At 40.2% G+C, this 14,827-nt stretch overlaps 1 long non-coding RNA gene across 3 annotated transcripts in view; it reads right to left on the minus strand.

Annotated features, from left to right (window-relative positions):
- Positions 1-1,628: 1,628 nt before the first annotated feature.
- Positions 1,629-14,827, minus strand: part of LOC120410307 — a 61,525-nt gene continuing 48,326 nt past the window's right edge. For 2 of the 3 annotated variants that reach the window (XR_005602394.1, XR_005602392.1), the window contains 5 exons: positions 14,161-14,288; positions 12,438-12,538; positions 9,732-9,821; positions 7,149-8,601; positions 1,629-1,951 (listed from right to left, as the gene is read on the minus strand). This is a non-coding gene — a long non-coding RNA (uncharacterized LOC120410307). The remainder of the gene's footprint in view (positions 1,952-7,148; positions 8,602-9,731; positions 9,822-12,437; positions 12,539-14,160; positions 14,289-14,827) is intronic. The other variant, XR_005602393.1, reaches the window with a different exon arrangement.

The raw sequence follows: 14,827 nt of genomic DNA on the forward strand, positions 1-14,827 counted from the left end.
TATCTTCATCATTTAGAGGAGTCAAGGGACATCAGCTCCACCTTTTGTCTGGGGATGAGCCTAATGATATTAATTTCCTCTGATTTGCTTCTTTGTATAAAATGTTATACTAAGATTACCAATATATGGCTATAGGAGCCTGGACCTTTCCTCTGCTACAATGTGGGAAGTAGAAGGGAATAGACCAAGTAAGGATGAGCAAAAGGGAGACCTTACATTGGTGTGACCTTTTGTTTTCCTTCACTGCAATTTAGGAAGCTGAGCCTTGCAAAAATGATAATCAGTTTCTTTGGCATTACCACTTGGAAGAAAAATTTTGACATAGTGGAAGTCCTTACCCCACTGGCAGGACGTTACAAAGATAGAGGAATCCTCCTGAACCAGCCTCCTCTCAGGTCCCCCCAGTCACTCTGGGAATTTGCAGTTTGCTGCTGGCTTGTGGCAGCGAACAACTGGGATGCCCTTGCTTCCGGTGAGCGGGTGACTCAGCTGCGGTGACAAGTGGAGGAGCTGCTTCCGTGCGGACTGGGAGCGGGTCGGCATCTCGTGGCACTGCCGTGCCCAGAGCGAGCGGGCCTGGCTTGCAGCACGGCATGGGAGCCAAGCCACAATGGCACCCTAGTCATTTACAAACACATTCAGCTTGGGTTCAAACCCATAAACATAAAATAAAGCTGTGTTTTTTCTGAATCAGCTCACAGCTGCAGTGGCTGACTCTCCCCGACCAGCAGGCAGCCATCACATTTGTCTTTGTCTGTGCCATGCCTTCCATCCACGGATCGGAACAAAGGGGGGCTTTATATATCATTTACTCCCTCTGTTAGCTGGGAGCACAGAGACTCTGCTGCATTTGTCACACAGGTTGACAGGAAGCATATGGATATAGGTATTCCTTGTTGCAGGCAGACATGTGCTGCTGACAGAACTTGAGAAAAATCTACAGGCTGCACCGATTCTTCATCCTCTCTGTGTGTGGCATTTAATGACACAATTGTAGCAATTTGGTTTTATTATGCAGAATAGAGGAGGTTATTTAATTTCATAATATTTGGAATGGCTGCCTGTGTGTCTCGGGATGACTTGATGTTGTATTTCCTATCACTGCACTATGCCCAGAAATTAGTATATGTGCCTTTCTATGCCTTTAACCTGAGCCTGAGAGGGGAGAGAGAAAAGCGTACTTTTTCAAAGCAGTTTGTTTTCATGTTCCAAGGACACAGAGATAAAACCAGTCTGCTTCTGCAGCAGCGGGAGGAAGCAGCCTGCTTGCTTTCCAGCCAGTTTTCGACTTTCTTTTTCTCCGGAGAGAGACGGAGAGTTGAACTTTTGTTTTCCTGGGACTTTGGGTTTTTTTCCCCTTTTTTCTGTGCTGGATGGTTTCAACATCAGAATACATTGGGAGGAATTTCCACCGAGGCCTTGGCCCTGGAGGTGGGCCCACCACCCCATCCCAGCTCCAAGGAGGGGGGGAGAGAGAGACTATGGAAGGACTCTGAAATTTTCCCAGGTTGTCTCTCTACAGCGAGAGGTTTCATTATTTAGCATTAGTATCTTTTTCCTGTGTATTTGTTAAATAAATAGTTTTTATCTCTTTCACTTTCCTTCGAGGAAAAAGGTTTTTTTCCCCGAACCTGGTGGGGGAGGGGTGGTTTGTAACCTGCCTGGTCTCAGAGGATATATTTTTAAATTTGGCCAAGCCGACACACTGTGTGTATTTAACATCCTGGGGACAGACTGGAAATCCTTTTGTTCATCAGGTCTAGCTTTAAATTTGCAGAAAGGTAGTAGTTGCTCTCTAGTGCAGAAGGCAGCTGGAGGAACTGCTTGGTTCCTTTTCCACACAGGGCTCTGGAATGACGTGGCCTGTCCCAAAAAGGCCTTGAGGTTTCCTGCTGTGAGTTCACTCAGGGTATGCAGTCTTTGGCCCCACACAGAAAGCAGCTCAATTCTCCTGTGAAAAGGAAGCAGATAGGACAGATAAGAGATAACTTCAAATAATATTATAACTGCCACAAGATAGGTGCCTGTGCAGCAGAGGAGAGCTGCAGATGCTCCTGAGGGAAAGAAAAGGTCTTGCTTGTCTTGCAGATTCTGCCTCCAGTCCATAAAGGCTATACAGGCAGGGCACAGCAGCAATGCCCTGATCCGCTGTTTCCCTGCAGTTTGTGCGGGGAAAACGGGAAGCACAGGGCTACTGGCCCGCTGTGGCTCAAAGGCAGACTGGCCTGTGCTGTTAACGGGGCATGTGGTGGGCAAGTGAGGGAATCTCTGCTGCACTCCATTGTTAGTTTTACTGGAATGGGTCTCACCCTTACTTTCAGTTTTGAAAACATCTGGCAGCAGTTGGTAGGAAGGTGTTGGGTTTTTCCATTCTATTACCTACATGTAATTTCACGTAAAATTGTAAGATGATTAAAAAAACACCAAGGAAACTGGATGCAAAAATTGCTGCAAGCAGCAGCGGTGCTGTGCTGGCTGAGTGAACACGCATCACTAGGCTGGTGTGGTTACTGAGTTTAGTTAAGTGCTGTGTTAATCTTTGGTCTTTTTTTGGTGAGTTTTTATATTTAAGCTTTTTTTTTTTTTTTTTTTTTTTGCTTACAATAGCAATTATAAGAAAACTTGGTAAGCACCAAGGTCAGATAACAGCCTTTAATTCCAAAGACACTTAGATGAAATTTCCAGTCAGATTGCACACTCAGTTCATATAGAGTGTCCCCTTACTGGTGCCTTCTGCCTCTCATATTTTTCGTTCCCTAACGCATCAATAACTGAGTGTGAAATACATGTCACAATAGTCTTAGTCTGAAAATACTTTACAGGATCACCTATACTCTGATCTCTTTGAAGTACATGTTGCTAATGGAAGCACTAAGGCGTAAAATGTTTAAGAACGGGAAAACCCCTCAGCAATTCCACTTTGCCATTAATTCAAAATTGCCAGTAGCTTGATGGATACAGGGATAAGAGTAACCTGGATCTCCAGGATACAGTCCTCTCTAAAACTAAGAATGGCACTGAACTATTCTAGACTGATCTTAATTACATTCTGAACCCTTCCTAATGGACGTTTGACCAAACTCATTTTCCCATAGAAAATACTGTGATTGTATCAGCAAACACCATGTAGTGGATGAGAAGCCAACAACATCAGGCAAAGAGCACTTTTCCTCCATACCCTGTACATTATCTGTCCCTTTAGTAGAGCTGAACAGAACATTTCTAGCAGTGAAAACTGCAAAACAAAGTCTGGAAATACTTATTTGTGTCAGTGGCTCCTCTTGATGTAGGAAATCACATTAAGGACTGTCAGAAACATAATTACCAAGAAAAAGAACGTCTGCTGCCCTTCTACATCTGTGTTTCATTCAGCAGTGTTTGAGGCTTTTTTCCCTCCAGTTGCCTGTACTTTTCCATTGTGGAAACTATCTGTGGTCTGAATAAAGGAAGAAATTAAATTGTAGGAAGGTGTTGGGGTTATGTTGAAAGGCTTGTAATGTGACAATTTCTATCACAAAGTTAAAGTCTCCAGTATGCTATAAAAGCCCCAAACATCTTATGCCACTTGCATCTGCATTGTACTTGCAGACATGTACCTTACTTGTCCTTCAAAAGCATCCAAGAATTAAACTCAAATCCTTCTTTGTCTCTCTCCCTCTTTTTTTTCCCCATTGAACAGTGATATTTTGCAGCGTTTCTTATATTCTGAATAGATTTCATTCAAGTTCTGAAAATGTAGAGGTAAGGATCTTCCCTTTATTCCTTCCATGCCATATCTTGAATGGTTACTCTTCTCTAGATAATGAAGTAATTGTTTCATTTGGGATTTAAGGTACAATGGCAGTAAGAGTTATGACAGTATCAACAACTTGACACTGGAAAGCCCATGTGAGTGAAGTTCTTTGGCCTGTGCTCTTTAAAAGACAAATCTGCAACAGAATCCTTCAGACATGTTAAACCATAACAGGAGAAAGAAAAAACCCGCACATTTTACACTCAGCATGTTATTAATTGCAGTGCCATGTATAGTGGGATTATTAAAGAGTTTTTTCTCTTAAGTTTGAGAATATCAATGATTTTTCATTTAAATATTAATTGAATGGATTCATTTGAATAGTGCATAGGGTTGCCATATGTATTCAGTTTGTTTCCAGTGTAAAATTCTTCTTATCTTAAGGTAAAGCTTTTGGATTGGTTTCATTGTCTCAAGTAGTAGATGATTACAATATTATAGGAGTGTGTCTATATAATGACATTGAATTATGAGTCTTTACCTTTTTCTGACTTCATGAAATAGTGCAGTATGTTTCTAATGCTTTTACTTGATACTTGGCAAAAGAAACAATCTTAAACCATTGTTTTTCTCATATATGTGCTATTTTTCTAAAACGATAAGCTTTTAGAAAGCCTTTTTTACCACAAATGTAGTAGAAAAATGTTTGAAGTGTCTGTGCTTTTGACAGTGATGTTTTCATATAACTGCAGTGTGAGCTGTCAGCCAGTTTTGTGTCCAAAATTCAGAGAGAGACAGGAATTAGATTCTGCTACATGAACAATAATTTTACCTACATCTGTAGTGATTTTTGACAGCTCAAGTTGGTGTTTAAATCTTAGATACTTTGGTTCAGTTTTTAAAAACCTTAAAAACACAGAGGCAGCCAACATGTAAAATTGTATTTCTTAAGCTTTTAGGGATTATTTTCCTTTGTCTTCCAGTCTGTTTTCAGCTTAGTAAAACTTGAGGATGTGATGGTGTCTAACATCATATAATAAGGTAGGAATATAAAGTCACCAATTTTTTTTGAGCCTTTGCCTTAGAGTCTACGTATTGTCAGGTGGCCACTCAGGACAGGATTCTTCAGCTTTTGAATTTACTGATTTGTCCTTAAAAATGGTAAGAAACAGAAAGTGTAGTAGACACAGAGCAGGTTAGAGGCAGAAATACTCATAAATAAGGCAGAGTATTATGCAAGAAGTTCAGACAATTTGCCTTGAGCAGGAGACATATTCAGTGTGGGTGAATGAATCTGTGTGATGCCAAAGACTCTCAAAATACTTAATGGATAATTTGTATAAGGTGTGTTTTTTGTGTCCAGTCAAGGTCATTGGCTTCCTGGGACTAAAATCTGTGAAAGCACCAAGCAACAAGGTAACAACCCATGGCCCAAGGAGCTCACAATTTAAACCTCCCAACAGGAATGGACTGCATTGGCTGTTGTCTAACAGGAGGGGAAGGTGAAGCAGTGAAGCAAAGCAGCGCCTTAGAGAACCATGTATTTTAATAGCTCTTCTCGACATGCGCATACTGAAATTGCAAAGGTTTCCTCTCAAGGTATGGCTTAAAATGTTCACGTGAAGTCTGTTTCTCAGACTTTGTCCCCCTTATGGGTTTTGTATAGCACTCAGAGGCAGAAAGAAATTAGGGTAGGGGATATAAAAAGGAAACCTGGAGTTCAATACCGATAAAAATATTCATTAATGTGTGGGAAAATCCTCTCTCTTTTAAATTTTCAACTGATGCTAAAACAGAAGTCAGGGCTGTCTCTGTATAAACAGGAAACTAAATGCCTTTCAACAGGTACAACGACAAAAATAAGATTAACTATGCAAGGAAATGTACTTTGGATCCTACTATCACAAGATACACTGCATAAATTCATGTCCCAGAGGACAAGACCTTCTGCAGTTCATCATCTGGAAGTTACAGAAGAGGGGAAAAAAAACAAAGAACAAAGGCCTGGGAGTATTTTTGGTTTACTGTGGCTGTGACCCACATATTTGCCACTGCCAAGAGAAAACCAGTGCACTTTTCATGTAGCAGGCATGGTGTTTCCTGGCATAATCCAAAAAAATCCTGTTAAAGCCACTGATGTGCTTTCATTTAGAGCAATGTTAACAGTCCCCTTGAAACTGTATGTATCACTTTATTGGACTGGATAACAAAAGAACTGCTGGCTTGATTATAGGAAGGACAGTGTCTCTGTTAAAGACGCATTCAAATAGCTTTGCTAGGCTTGTTTAGATTAACAAAATTAAAGTGGAGGAACTACAGGAATATCTTTCAATTACATCAGTGAAGAAAATAGCAAGATAAGGCAATAAGTATTTGGATTGAAATACTGACACAGAAATAAATGGATATATGAGTAAATAAAAGGGTAGTAACCATGAGTCCTACACAGACCCATGACTTTAGATCTGTACTGCAGGGGGTGTTTGTGTTACATGCTGTGGTTTCATTTGCTGGTGCGTCTCACACCTGGCCTCGATCATGCTGTGGAGAGCAGAGTGTTTTACCATGGCTCCTGGGAACACCCCACATTGCGCTGTGAGTGTGTGGTGTTGCTTTGCAGCATCTTTGCACACAAAGCAGGACCTGTACATGTGTATGTGGCGCATAACCCGCCCTGGCAGCAGGCTGAGGTGGACATGGCATGGAACAGGCACAGGTGACACATCAAATCTTTCTGCTGGCCTGAACTCACATTTTTCTCCCACCCATTCATTTGCCTTTAGCAGAGCCAGTAGCCTGGGGCAGTGCAGTTTCACAGCAGACTGTAGTTGCATCTGGAAATTGTGTGCCAAGCCCCATTTGGGTGAAGTGAAAGAATTAAAGATTACCTGAAGCTGCCCATAATGACTTGTGTTTTACTAGTCTCTGGAGATTCTACATGAAGAAGCAAAGCACAAAGAGCGTGTTCATACAAATCCAGCTCTTTCTCCCAAATCTACTGCTGTATTTAATTGGTAACACCTAGCTGTTCTTTCCTTAGCATCCTTGGTGTTACCCCTATCTTTGATAGGCATTTATACCAATTTGACTCAAATTACATGTATTTAGCAAGTGGCTTGTGTTTTAGTGAAATGGGAAGACATAAAGGAACACTGAGACTTGCTTGCTTTGGGTATATTTCTTTTCAGTTGAGTCCAACAACACTATGTGTAATGGATTGACCTTCCTTTGACAGCAACAGTGCAGCTTCCCAGCTGACACACTCTTCAAGGGAGCTGCTACAAGGAGAAATCAGAAGCAGCTGACTGGCCTGTGGAACCACATCGGGGATGTCATGAGTAATATCCTTCTTGGAATGAGAAGTGAACCGGCCCCAGTAGGTGTAGGTGTATTTGCCAGGTGAAACGTCATTTACCTGCTCCAGGGCCCAGCTCCGAGCCCCACAGTGACATCACGGAACAAAGCTGGGTCTGCTTTCAGGCAATTTTATTTTCACAGAACCATTAGACAGGAGACCCTGATTCATCACCGGGAACAGAAATACCACAATTACACAATTATCTGGTGATTTTAAAATTAAGCTGTTTAAATGGGAAGGCATTATACCAATGAGATGCATTTAATCACACACGGAAACAGGCCCCCTCCCCCCAAGCCTTTAGCCCATATTAGCACCGCTCACTGTAGCATGGGCTTTGTTTTATAACAGGGTCACATTTCTCTTGGCCTTCCATTCAGAAAATGACTGTGGTTGCCCATGAATTTTTGTAATCAGTACCATTAGAAATGAGATGATATGCTTAAATGGTGCAGAAAGAGTGATCATCCACCAAAGCTGAACTTTAGACTTATTTTCCACAAACACCCTCAAATAATCAAGCAGTGACCATGCAGAGCACAGTGTGCTAATGAACTCTGCACAGGCTTGACTCTTCCCTGTCATACAGGGATAACTTGTATTATTCACACCCAGAGAGGGGATGAATTTAAATGCTGAACCTGGAACAAAAATGCACTAGCTCAAAATTGGAACTGGGGTTTGTGTTCTACTCGGTATAAACAACACAGGTCTGGGTACCTGCACTAGACTAACATGTTATTAGCATTGTTCTTAGTAGTATTATATTTTATAGAAATTTAATTATTATTATGATCTCCAAATTATATTTATAGAAATGTAATGATTGTTACTATTCATTACTGCCAGATTATATAGAAATGTAATGGTTTCTGTTTGTTACTATTAATTAGTATTAATTAGAGTTACATTTTATAGAAATGTTATGGAGTTTGTTACTATTAATTACTGTTACATTTTATGGAATTGCAATGGTTTTTGTTTGTTACTATTAATTAGTATTAATTACTTGTGTAAGATCATAGTTGTTAACTTTTATAGAAATTTAGTAGTTTTTGTTTGTTACTATTAATTACTTATATATTTCTTAGAAATGTAGTGGGGTTTTTACTGTTAATTAGTAGCAATTACTATTGTAATATCAGTTATGTTTTACAGAAATTTAATGATTGTTATTACTATTAATTACTATTGTAATATCATAGTTGTTTTATTTTATGGAAATGTAATGAATGTTGTTTGTTATTATTAATCATTATTAATTATTAGTGTTATAATGATCTTATTGATAATAATCTCCTATGATTTTGACGTGTGTTCATAGTCAAGGCCTTAGGCAGTACCCTCCCATCAGTTTCCTCTGACAAAGCCAGGAGTCCCTTCTCAAGGTCACCTCAGTCTTTTCCAGCAGTGAAAGCTGCGAGTTTGGTGTTGGTCTCCCCTTACAGAGGGGATGTTCCATGAGTCAGGCTGAAGGAATGGAGTTGGTACTGAGCTGCTGTAGCACCTGCTGGAATCAAAAAGGGCATCGTCCAGATTGTCAGGAAGGAAGAATTCTTTTCCTGATGTATTAACCATGGCCTTGAAAGATTTCTTTTTCTATTGTGCTCAATTTTACTAAGAAAACAAAAACCACTTTCAGAATGGCCAGAAAACTGAAGCTTTTATAGCTTGCTACTCATCAGAATTTTCTGGTAGCTGCCTTATGTCTTCTCTCACACTGATTTGTTTTAATCATTAAATAGAAATGATATTTTCTTTGGAGATGGGGATATTTTTCTTCTCTCTGTGAGACAGGTTTGTGAAGAGAGTTAATATCTTTTATTAAAGAAACTGATAAAGTTAGAACAAAGAAAAAGAATTGACCTTTCAGGCATACAAGCTGGTGGCAGCAACATTTTTATTGCATGTGCTTTTGTGAAGAAGGTCTAAAAGTGAGAGAAAGCCTCTGGAAGGTACTATAAGCATAGTATATGCCTTTTTATTAGGCACATAAACTGTGCCTAATTCAAATAGCATTTCTCATATCTAGGCTGCCACTCAAGAGTCTCCTTAGACTATGGATCTTTTCACAGGAAAGAAAACTGATTATCACTTCAGAATAGTTAGAAATATACTGCAAGACATAATATTACAGTGGTATTTAGTACAAAATTAACTTTTTTTATCTACTACTATTTAATCTAAAAATGCCATTGTTACTTCTCCGTAATGCTTTTGTGCTCACAAATGTCAACTACAAAACCAGACCAATCCAGCTCCAGACAAATGCATGTGTGTTCTATCTGACCAATCTCCTTCTTCCAGTGCTCCTCCTTTTTAAAAGCCCTGTGGATTTTGAGCTGTTTGATTCATTCACGGAGTGAGAAAAGGGAATCATCAAAGATCTTTGCTCATCTGAGAAGGCAACAGGAAGAAAAAGAGGAATGGCTGAGCAATAACAGCCACTGAAAAAGTGCGATAAAGCTGTAAATGATTTGAAGATTTTAAGGCTGCCTTAGTGTAATAAAACCTAGAGATCACCACTTGCTGTGGGTAACACCATCATCTTAATAATGCATTTCTAGGAGCTGTCTCATTATCATCATTATTGGTCAATAATGTTAGCAGTCCTAACAACAGGTGGGGATTTGTACCTACCTTAGCATGGAGAGGGTCTCATGGGAAGGACTGTATTGCTTTTGCAAAGGAGCCCTGGCTCTTTGTTGCCATGGAAGGAAAGACAAAAAGCTGTTGAAAAGAAATGGTTTGAATAAAGTACACAAATCGCAAAAGAAAAATGGAAAAAAAATATCCACACTGTTTATTTATTTACTTTAAGGACCGACTATTATGAATAAACTGACAGAGCAGGAGAAATACACAGTTTATAAGACAGCACTTTACATTTGTCTTGTGCTGTGTTTGCTTTCAGTCTCAGCCACCTTCTCTTCCAAGCCAGTTCCTTTCCTTATTTGGAATAATATTGTGCACTATATTCAGCTTTCTTTTCGTCTGAAAATCATTTAAAACCGAACACTAGAGCAGAAGGGTTTTTTCCTGCCCCCTACATCCATTACATTTGTCCCAGCCCACTTTAGCACAAACCATTAAAACCAAAAGTTGCTAAAGAGGCACAGAGCAGACCCACCAGGGTATAAGGTTGTGTCTTAGACTCTGTTCAGGGGAGAAGACCTGTGCTAGCCCTCCACTATTTTCTTATTAATACCCTTTTTGTGTTCACCAGTTAATCCCAGGTAATCCAAGGCAGAGCTTTCATCCTGGGGCTTTGCTTTCTTTCTGTGTGCAGAGGACGTTGGCTCAGTTACATGAAATCACGTGGCTAGAGGACAAATTACTGATTGTTTCTATGCACCTCTGCTTGGAGATACAAGTAATAAAAGCAATTAAAAAATATGAACCCAGAGAATTCCTAGAATAAATCTGACACTTTTACAACTACCACACCCAGCTACCCAAGACACAAGCGTTTTATGATATGGCACTATCAAATATGCGTAGCTTTATGAAACAGTCAAATGCTCTTATTTTTTACTTACATAGAATTTGCAGTACAAGGAGATCTAATATGGGAGCAACCCTCAGGACTTAAACATCCTCTTCCTTTCTATTTTAAAGTCTTCATGGAGCTGATATTATTTGTATATTACAAGTTACCCAATGTAAAGTACTGGCATTAAAACTTTCAGAATGAGGTCCATGTGCTAACATTTATAAGGACATACCTGAAGAGTGATCCAGCTTTCCACTGAGCTGCAAGAAGGAGCTTCAGTCCCTCCCTCTGTAAGCACTGATGGATTTACTGCTTTTTCCAGTGTCCCTACTGGTTTTCAGACACAAGCCTCCTTCCAGAACACAAGTCCCATTACCACACCATACCTAAGGCTGCTTCGAGGAAATCAGCTCCATGGGGAATTTCAGTAAGAGATATTCTAATGCATTTTTGTGTGGTGATTTATTCTCCAAAACGGATCAGATTTCAGATCAGTTCCCAGGGCATGACAAATGCTTTCTGGAATTTGGATGTGTGGTAACTTGACCTTCTAAAGGTTTCTCTTCCTGCATTGGTAGCATTACTTGTATGCTGCCAGAGCCATGTGTGTTATTTTTTCTGGATGCTAAATGTACGTTGCACATTGCCTCTTTCTTAGACAGACAAAGAAGAGAAACAAGAAAGCAATGGCCCCACTTAGTGGATGAGGATGCTAAAGTTCAATAAAGTCAAAAGAAACACCTTTATCAACGCTGTCAGGTTGCAGATCATACCCAGACTGATTAATGGATCATATAAGGTCCCACTAGAAATATTTGCTAGAGATAATAACTGAAATCAGATTTCTCAAGTCCTAATCTGTTAGTACAAGCCCTCTTCCAGAACTCACTTGAACTCTGACCACCCAGTATGGCTTCCCAATTTTATGACTCAGGAAATGACTGGCTCAACAAGAGAGGCACCTGCCCAGGGCCATTCAGAGTTAAAAGAAAATAGTAAAGGGGCATGAAAAGAAGGCAGTGTAACAAGATCTGAATAACTTGTAGAATTCAGGTGCACAGTTATAAAATAGTTTGGATTTTTTTTTTGATTGTCAGACTAAAAGATTTTGTTATTCCAGTCATGGTAGTCAGAAATTTTTAAGCTTATCTAGATCCTGCTCCCTTCTGCTAAATAGCATGAGAGTGATAACAATGCACAACTTCTGCTGGGATATGGCCATGGATCAGCAGGGAAAGAAAAGAAGAAAAAAAAAAGTAAATCATTCTATACTGAAATGATTCAATAACACTGAAAAGGTAAGTGGCACATGCTTATTTTTGTCTTAGCAAGACACTATAGATGAAAATGATAACCATTTTAACTGCAATAATGCTGAGAACAGAAGTAACACCCACAGAGATAAGTGGCTGCAGCAATCTCCCCCAATTACAGGCCAGCTGTTCTGCTCAGCACAGCTCCACAGAAGATTAAAACCATAGGCTGGAAGGTAGAAGCAAGAAACCAGATTTTAAATCTAAGAAGTGCATCACTGACCAGTCACACCAGCCTGAGCTTTGAAACAGTACTTGGAAAATCCGAGTCTCCTACAGCACAGATGGTTTGGGGATTTAAGGCTTTGTTTCAAAGGGATATGTATGAGCCCCTTGTGGGGGGCTGACAGTTTACCTTTGTTTAGAAATATAAGTAAATCGCAAAAAACATGAGAGGAGTTCAAACTGAACACAGCCATAGAACAATTCCTGGGCAGAAAAGCTTTTTCCTTAACACCATGTAATTTGCCAACCAAGATCCCACCATCCACAGAAGCTGGCACTGCTTTTTAGAATTCCCATCAGGACAGTGGTACTTACAGAGCCAGTTGTTAATCTGAAGGACACTGGGTAGCTCCAGTCATGCTATTGTTCCATTTATGGCATTTTGCAGTTGGTTATGGCCACTGAAGAGTTCAGACCTGAAACCACAAGCACAGACCATCTGGTCAGTCGGAGAATTCGCATCTCCTAAATGACTGGAGGAAGGGACGTCGTCGTGGACCTGAGTATCAGTGATTTAAATACTAACAGGGGCAGCACGTAAATAATTCCCTTGGCTGAGTTAAAACTGGGGGGTTTGTTTGAACACCTTTCTCCAGCTCCCCATGTGGCATCCCCTGCAACCCAGCAGGGACATGGGGTGGGAAGGAGGGCAGGAATACCTTTCAAAGGAAAGCTACTGGCAAGATGAGGAACTAGATAATCACAGGTCTCATTCTCACTGTAAATCAATCCCATATTCTCAGCCTCTCCTGGGAACAGCAGTGAAAATGACTTAAGAAAAATCAAGTGGCACAGGATGCCTTTCTATTAATTTCAGTTTAAACAGCTGTTACATTTTAGCAATAACTCCAGTTTCTAAGATAGTAATATCACTCACTAGCACTTGTCTGGTATGTGTTTGTACACTTCAAGAATCTCATTTAACTTCAGTCCTTGCTGAAAGTGTTTCAGTTAGATGGAATTTTATCTAGACTTCGTCTAATCACCGCATTTATAACATACACTATTTTTCTACAAAAAATAATTTTATGTATTTTGTGACCACAAAATCTATCTTCGTTCCCATCCTTCTAATACCCATCCAAGTCCCTGAGGAAAAAAAATTGTGTAGGATTATGAATCTCTGAAGGCAGCAGTAAATTCCCAGCCATAGGACACTTTCCTACCATCAGCTATTGATGCTGACCAGCTCACAGTGTTTGTCAGAAAGCAACTACTTGTGCCCTTCCAGGAATTTCTCAGGCTTGGGAACTTCAGCAGAATATGTATCTCCAAAATGCAAAATTCTCTATTTGAGAATCTCAAAAGCAACTGTGACAATGCAAACCAGTCAAGAGAGTTTTAACCATGAATTTTTTCCTTACTATGTGGATGGCCGTAAGTATTCCAGCCACAGTGAAAGCACCAGGTTTGATTTCAGTGGTTTCCACAGGGATGAACAATGTTGTATAAACAAATCCTCAAAATGTTGGAGGAGAGAGTGCCACAGACACAATACCCCACAAACTGGAGATATTCACATCAAGGTTCACACCTCCTGGTTCCCTGCTAGTGAATCAACAAAGGCAAAGCCCAGGAAATAAATAAAATGAAAGCAAAGTGCTCTTCCAACTCCCTTTCCAGACAATTTTGCTTGGCTGCAGCTCTCTCTCCATGCTAGACTTCCACCACAGATCAGTGCTTTGTCATTTTGTCACCATTTGAAGCACTGTCATTTTAAATTATATGATAGTCACAACAAGAGTACCTGATGTGTTCAAATGATGAACCACCACCTCCTGCCGAAAACAATAAAGTGGCAACACTTATTTTCTTCTGGGTAAACCTCTTCATTTCTGTATTACTGAAGACTTTCATCGCTGAAAAATGGCACATTAGCAGCCCAAGAACATTTGCAATCTTGAAATCCTCCCCTTTCTGTGCTCTGCTGTGCCCAGCCAGGTCTAAAAACCTGACAGGAGTGGAACTGCTGAAAGTTTTAATGTCTATATTTTTTCCAGCATTGCTTCCAAGTCATTCATGGCTGTTTAGCACATACCTCACAGAACTGTGCAGGGCACCATCTGCAAGCATGGTGCAGATTATACAGACTGCAAACCAACAGGTGTTTGTCTCATCATCCCATTGACCATTTGAGAGATGTCTGGAACAACAGCAGCCCATCATCTGTGGGAAAAAATAACACCATGCTGCAAGCAGGCTTGGTCCCAGGCACTCTTTAAAGTGAGGAATAAGGAACATGTGCTCCAAGTGTAGGCAAAAGGTATGATTTTATTCCAGAGCATAAGATCTTAAAAGCAAACTATTGGGTCAGGCTGAAGTAAACACAAAAAACCACTGAAATATTCAAGTGCTCATTAGCATAAATGCAAACTGGAGTGAAACACTTCAAAAGCTGCTAGTGCCGGGGGATTTTACAGGCATTACTGCAAGATTTTGTTTCACCCAAGCTTTTCTTTTATCATTATTATTTGAGCATGCAATATGTCCTTGAATTATTTCTCTTTTTTTAAAAAAAATGGTGGTGAAATGCTTTTGCTTAACAAGCACTTATAAGTCCCTCTACACCAGACAACCAGAGCTTTGTTACATGTGTTGCAGGCAGTTATTTATGCCAAATTCCTCTGCAGCCTGTGTAGCTGCAAGTGAATGTGGTGGAGCCAGTCACTGAGAAGGCAGGATGCCCTGATCCTGGGCCAGGGTAC

Source organism: Corvus cornix, chromosome 7 (assembly GCF_000738735.6).
Source record: "Corvus cornix cornix isolate S_Up_H32 chromosome 7, ASM73873v5, whole genome shotgun sequence".
NCBI lineage: Eukaryota > Metazoa > Chordata > Aves > Passeriformes > Corvidae > Corvus > Corvus cornix.